This window comes from Pogonomyrmex barbatus, unplaced genomic scaffold, assembly GCF_055798465.1.
Source record: "Pogonomyrmex barbatus isolate J1 unplaced genomic scaffold, ASM5579846v1 scaffold2, whole genome shotgun sequence".
Lineage (NCBI taxonomy): Eukaryota > Metazoa > Arthropoda > Insecta > Hymenoptera > Formicidae > Pogonomyrmex > Pogonomyrmex barbatus.
Genome location: NW_028297116.1, coordinates 22,342,669 through 22,350,285, shown reverse-complemented (window position 1 = coordinate 22,350,285; position 7,617 = coordinate 22,342,669).

Sequence of the window (7,617 nt, the reverse complement as noted above, 5' to 3'; positions counted from 1 at the left end):
GAGAGAGAAACGCTCGTGCCACTCGACTTGGCGACAATAAGCAATTACGTGACTCTTGTCGAGACGGTATTATTTACTTGCCGGAGCTTGTCGCACTTTCGCGTTCTCGGGGTCCTCGAGAGAACGATTTCCTAATTTTTTACACGGTGTCGCACGGGTTTTAACGAAGTCTCTCGCATTGCGTTGTACGCGGATGGAAAAGCAACGAGAAAAATCCTCGACCCGTACCTTACGGATGTATAGTTAACTGTACTGCAAAACAAGAGAATTTTGTACTTATTGCCGACTTTTGTGTAATTGTGAACGCAATTGTTTCCTTTTCCAAGTTTCTTTTCAAGTTTCTTTTTCAATTCCTTAAAATTATTACGTACGATATATAGTTTTTATTATATTTTAATGCGGAACATATTACGCTCATCCATGTAGGACAGCGAGCTTTAATTAATAACGCTTCTAGAATTCTGTACACATGACATACGCTTGATTCATATGCAGTTGATCTTTCAATTGGAAGATCCATAGTATTTCATTGAGCGTATAATCGCTGAAAATGTCCACGAAATATTCATCTCGTTATGAGATTTCAATGATTTCCACGTCGCTTCCTAAAATGATACTAATGGGAGAATCCAATAAACGTGATCCAGCGCGGGCGCCTCATTTCCAAAATATTATTGAAATTGTGGACTTTCGCGTGCGTCCCGCGGGCATCGTGATTTTTACATTGTGCGTTTTATTATCGCATAAAACGCAGTGAATCACCCAGTGAAATTTCGACGCCGGGGGAGCACCCCCCGCCGCGCACCATCCCCATACGCGCGTGTCGGCTTGTCACGTTTTTTCGCCGGGATTTCGAATGCATTATTTAATACCAGGAAAGAGAGCGGGCGCGCGCAGGAGAGCCACCTGTAATTTCTCACATTGCTCTTTGCTCTCGGTGGGAATCCGATCGATAGGCTCAATGTATTTATGCCGTCCGGCTGCGTCTGATGCATCCGATACGGTTCTCGTTAAATCCGCGTGTCCCTGCCGGCAGCACGCCGAGCTTGTGCTTGCGAACCTGCCCGAATCAGGCGTGGCGCAGGCCATGTTTCATGTCCGTAATGCTAGAAATTCGCATTAGCACACGCGAGAGTGGGATTCCAAATGCTCATATACGTTTCTGTCGGCGCGGGGCGAATTTTTCGCTCGCGTGACTCTCCTCTTCACTAAATCAAAGTAATTTTTCCAAATACTGGGCAGACAGGAATAAAATATACGAGGAACGTAATACGAGATGTACATATAGATATACATATAGAGAGTCTTCGCCAACAATAGCATCGTGATGTAACAGCGATATGATGAAGGAACTGTAGATCTCTATGTTAAATGGTATAAAATATAAATGGGAGAGACAATTTGTTTGCATTATTAAAGAGATTTAAGCTTATTTAATTTAGATTGGAAGATCGTGCACGCGATCATAAAATTTAAAATTCACAAGACAGCTGTGACTGATATTAACATATACATAAGAGAGACGTTCCATAGAAGCAAATTATTTGAAGACCGAAGAAAAGAGCGACAATTTGAGCTAGTCATGAGTTTATCATAAATTCCTTGAAACTTCCTGACAAGGAGGCATATAAAAATTACCCCTCATGTATTCCTATTGACACTCGCGTGTCGTACAACTGTTGCTAATACTCGGGGGGGCTGTTTATGTAAACCCTGCGTCTGAATTTTCCGACAATGGCGGGCGCATCTGCGCGTCAGGCAAGAATGCCGAATGCACGATCGCGGGAGCCCGTGATAATCATCGTTATCTCAAACTCGTACGCGCTGCCAATGTCTGTTTTGTCCGATGAAAACGAGGATCGGGCAAAAACGGGAGGGAGGGAAAAGACCGGCGGGGAAAGAGGAGAGCGGGAGAGAAGCCGAAAGAGAGATGTAGAGTGTTGTCCCCCTGGTTACCAGGAACAGCGGGATGCGCGTAGTCAGACGCATGAGGAAGCCATTGTGCGCGAACATTTTGCCCCTGTCACGGGTGCGAGACAATGGCCGCCGTTAACGCGTTCCGTAACCGTTTCATTGTTTGTCGACAATGCTTGAAAATACACGGAGACACGCCGTGCCGCATGCGGGTTATCCTTGGTCCGTCGATTCGCGGTTTCCTCTTATTCGCGCTCTCCCCCCCCCCCTCTCCCCCCGCGGGAGGACAGAGGGGGTGACGGGGAGGAAAGAAAAAACGCGCGTAGCGTTCTCCAGTAAATCGTCGTTGCTTTCGGTCACTCGGAAATCGCTCTGTCCGGTGGTGTCCTATACATTATCCTCTCCACCGGTGGTGTCCTATACATTATCCTCTCCACCCCACATTTTTGCGGGTTCAACGAACGGCAAGACGGGGCCATCGAGCCCATTCAACGACCATTATCGGCCTTTCCGCTATTCTCGAGAAACGTACATCGCCATCAACAATTGCCGTGACAGAAAGACTGTTTTTTTTTTTTTTTTTTTTTTTTTTTCTTATTAAGACGTACATTCTAAATCTGAGTCTAAAGAAAGAATCAACGGCTGTCTATTATTTTTAATGAAACTATGCAGCGATTATAAAAATACGGTTTAAATTTTTTTACTAAGAGAGAATTAATTTCTTCAAATTTCTTTTTCTTTCGTCAAAGAAAAACTACTTTTACATTTAAATGTGACGTGTAAGACACGACGCGTTAAGGGATGATGATTCTTCGAAACGCGATCGCGCGTACTCTTCATATAAATTATTTGATGTCGCGTGTCCAACACTTTCACTTAATCTCAAGCACCTGATGCTCGTGATGCTTCGCGTCAACACGCACTCTCGCAGTAAGGGCAAGTATTTAGCGCGTGTTTTAAGTTTAATTAACCTTGACCGGCCACGCAGGGAGATTAGTAGACTGAGTTTCCCGTGCTTTCGTGTCTCACGCGAAATAAATACCGTTCGCGTGCTCGGCGATCAAGCGTTGAAGTAAAAAGTATTTTTACGAATGTCCGGTCGGCCATTAGCCGAGGAGAAGCACAGGGAGGTGAATGGCCTGGAATGGAAAGAAACGAAGGAGTTGAAAGGGAGAAGGTCGATGTCGCGGCGGCTATTATCATGGGAGACTGGTATCAATTTTGGGACGGCCGCGGTTTGTATGGATACGAGGCGAAATCCGATTTTAAGCGTGACGCTTTCGGTCTACCGAACTTCTCTCCGCGGCTCTCGAATCCCGAACTTCTCTTCGCGTCTGATATAATCTCAGAGTATGGCCACCGTTAAATTCCGTTGAATTTCGCCCACAAATCTGCTTAATTTATAGAACGTACGCGAGGAGAGGGCTTTAACGAATATCGATGGCTCTTAGCAGCTTCCCGTTAATCCGGTTGCCACATTGTAGGGAAGAGCCCCGATCGGCGTTTTCGATTACGGTTTTCGCTCCGTGTTCGTAACGTATTACGTGCATGATTTGCAATCTATGCATGCTTGCAAAAATCGGGAAGGACTCGTAAAATTTGCAACGTTAAACGCATAATGGCAATCGAATACAAAAAGTCGAGATGGCATTGCACCGATAAATTAGGCACGACTCGTGCTGCACAGCGCGAATATGCATGTACATATTTCCTGTCACGTAAGCCCCTACGTCACGTGCACAAACACGTGCACTTGCACTTTTCTCTATCTCGCCATCTATACCCTCTCAAAAAGGATTTCTCGTAACGAGATGAAAACTATTCTTGCATTTAATCTTATCTCATGCAATATAAAACTAAAATTTCAAGATTTTAAATTAATAATAATCTCTATTCTTCTGCCTCGAATTAAATATGATTGACACTTGTCTTGAATTAAGAATAATACGTACAAATTTAAGCTTGTTTATTCTTGCATTATAAAATAAATCATCGCTCGATATAATGCCCGATACCAGCGCCAATATTTGATATAAGATTATGCTATTATTTATTGTAACACCAAGATCATTTTATTCTAGATTTAAAAATATTCCAATTAAGACTGGAATATTCTGTCTTTTATAATAAATATGATTGGTCCTATTTCTATGTCGATCCTATTTTATGCTAGTTCGAAGAGTAATAGTATTAGATCCAGAGATCTTTTCTGTGGGTATACGTTCAGAATCTTTGTCGAATATTTTTTCGCTCCCTTTTTTCTCTCGTCTTGACAATTGTTATAGACAATTCTTATAGGATGCTACAGTGACATGAAGGATAAACTCCATAAGAGATATTCGCGACAAACGAGCTATTTATAGGAAGAAGTGATTCGAAAAAATGTCTAGAAGTCAATTTGTAAATTAAAACGGTAAAGTGTAATATTATTCTACAATAAAATTTTGAGATAATAAATGTTTTTGTATAAAATTAATTCTATTCAAGACATGTTTATACATAAAGTATTTTAGATAAAAAATATCACAGATTTCCAATAGATATTTTTACATATATAATTATTTCTGTTCCTAAAGCTATTAATCATAATGAATACTATTTTTAGAAAAAAAATTTTAATGTTATTATTTCTTATTTCTCTTTCTCAATTAAAACATTCTAATTTCCATTTATCGGTATAAATCAATTCATGATTCGACATTGAATATCACTATCTAGTCTATCGCGAATGAATTAACAATTAATCGGGATTAAAAAACCTGAATAAAATTTTGCTATAAATTCTAGGAATGTTATAATGGAAGAAAGCTTGTGATTAAAAGTATCGTCAATCGTTTAGATTAATATTTATTGGAACGTAAATAACGGTATGAAAGATATTCGCAATAAAATCCGGCTTTAAAGTATTGCCAAAACAATGGCTCTTTAATCGGACGTTAACTGACCATTTCGCACTAGAAATCGAATGGGAAATGCATCGGCACGCATCTATCCCGGAAATTTTATAGCCGCGACGACATTGTCGCACGTCGACGTTGCAGGACGATCCGTTGTTTCTGCCGTTCGTTCGCCGGGTCTCCGGAATAACGGACGACGGATCGTACGCGGTGATTATGTACGTACGATGATCGATGACGAGCGGTCCTGCAATCCCCGGCGGTCGGATTTATCGTGCGGGAATAAAGCGGAGAGACCGGAACGGAAAATACCGGGAAACCGATACGAAAATGTCATCAGTCGGCAGGGCGGCTCGAGGTGTAACGCGACCTCGTCCGTGGAAAACCCGTTGTTTACCCACCGCTGTGTAAAAATTCGTAAACACGCGCGCTTTATCGGAGCGCCCGCAAATATTACCTGTTTGCTTTCAATCTGCGAATATTGTGGATATCCCGCGGTCGCGTATTGCGAATCGTGATTCATCCGCGCCCGTCGCGACGCATTTTGGCTGGCCGCTAAATTGACACGTCACAATTGTGATCCACTATCCATTATACATGGATTTTTCGGGCCCAACGATGCTCTCTTTTAACCATGGAATTTCAAGTCGTTGCTCTATAAAAATTGTCGAAAACTTCCCGAGAGCTCGTGAGTTTTAAACTGTCACAAATTGAAAGTAAACTGCAACATAATTTTCATTTTGATTATCAATATTCTAAAAAGAGAATCAAAAAAATTGCTGTATGAAATTATTTCGAGAGAACCGCGTCGACGTTTCTCTAAGAACGAGATCTGAGCTTTGATCTCTTTTTGAGTAATCCCAGCGTATGTGTGCGCGATGATGCGCCCTCAAATATCGTAATACGCGAATCCGAACGTTTCTATAAGCTCGTCAGCGAGCGTATTGCCGCTCGTGTCTGACGTCACCGTAAGCTCGCGACTCGCAAGGCGATATGTCACTACGGCCAGACGGTCGCCGGCGGCAGCACGAGTTGCATCGTGATGCATATCGGCGACATAACTTCCGTGCTACGCGACGTTGCACGTGAAATTGGTTTGCAAATAAGGCGCGAATAAAGGGGTTGTCACGTGTAGCGTGCAGAAATGCATCCCAAGAACGTTTGTCTTGGATTTAAGCGGCGTCAGCGTGCTCTAGTGCACCGGAGCGAGAGCGTAGAGGAGACACGAGGGGCGCGCGGGAGGGAAGGGAGATTGGAAGCGCGCGACGAGGGCACTGTCGGGCTCTACACTCCTTTACACTGCCGACAATTGTCTCTACGAGTTCCGTTGTGTTGCCTAAATTACCGCTGCCGGCACCGAGTGGTCCTTTACCCTCTCGAATTCGGGCCCTTCTTCGTCGGTCTTCGTCGCGCGTCGACGTCTACTCTTGTCCCTTTATATGCTTTTCGTGCATCCTTACCAGTCTCGTGTATCGTCGTCATCGTCGTCGTCGTCGTCGTTGTCGCCAACGCTTCTTCAAGTCTCGTCTTCCATTTCTCTCTTTCCCCCCGCTGATTTTCATTTATCCCGTCCGCGTAGCGTGGACTCCGCCGGCATTTAAATACCAAAGTGTCTCCGCGGCTTACGGTGGCTCCTTTAATGTCGCCTCCGGGTGCCTTGTAGCATAGTTACACCTCGGCGAGGGAGAAACAGTGAGATTTATACGCTTGACGTTCTAGCATGCCGCGACAGTTTGCTTGAGCGCGCGCGCGCGTGCATCTTCCTACTCCCATGGCCGCGAAACCCATATTTCCTTCCTGTCCTACACTTGTGCGCGATTCCGCTGTTCCATTATACCGGTGTCACGCGATTTTGTATTCTGTTCAGCGCCAGAGATTTTATTTATTGTATTTGCATATCGTCTGCGCGTATAGTCCTGCAGCACGGCAGGTCGGTGCACCAATGAAGGGAATTAAGAGTATTTCAGAGACGAGGGTGGCGCATCACCGCGATGTCTTTTACTTTATGCGATCGTATAAAATTTTACTATACGCATATTCATATTTAATCGACCGTCAAACCTTCATCGAGCGAAAAAATAAAAAAAAAAAAAGAAATAAAGTAATATATGTCGCTGAAATGAAGTTAGATAATTTTCACAGATACGGTTCTTAAATTTTTTTGTATATGTAAAAGATCCTTCTACCCTCGGTGACCGTGATATTCATATTTCACTCTTGTCCTATCGCCTATTCTCGCAGATACGTTAAGCTCGGAGACCACCATCTTTTTCTTCGATTAATGGTCGTCATTCTTCATAGTCTGTATCTTGCGAGGGAACATCGATCGAATCTCTATGGTATTACTATCTTGAAAAGAACGTGACGGAAAAAAATGTTTCTCCAGATAGCTCCATTAAGCATCTCGCACTAGCACTAATAATAATAAAATAATTCTCTTCCTGCAAAATTTGAAATCGCATCAAGTTATTATAATACCATATTAGAATTTATAAATAAAATTCATTTGCATTTTACCGACGAAAATTATATATTTATGTATATAAAAGAATTACTCGATGTTATTATAAAGACTTTGGAGCATTCTTCCTGCAATTTCGCATAAAATATCTTTGTTTTATTTGCACTCTATTATCGCTGTGTCAAAGCTACCTCATAATGTACAGCCTAACAGCGCGGAATTATGCAGGAATGGCGAAAACAAAAGCGCCCGCGCAAAATTAACTCGGTCGGTGACTGCATCCAGCCGTATTATGAACAGATATGAACGGCCGTCGGAGCGCATTTCGTCACACGATAACATCGC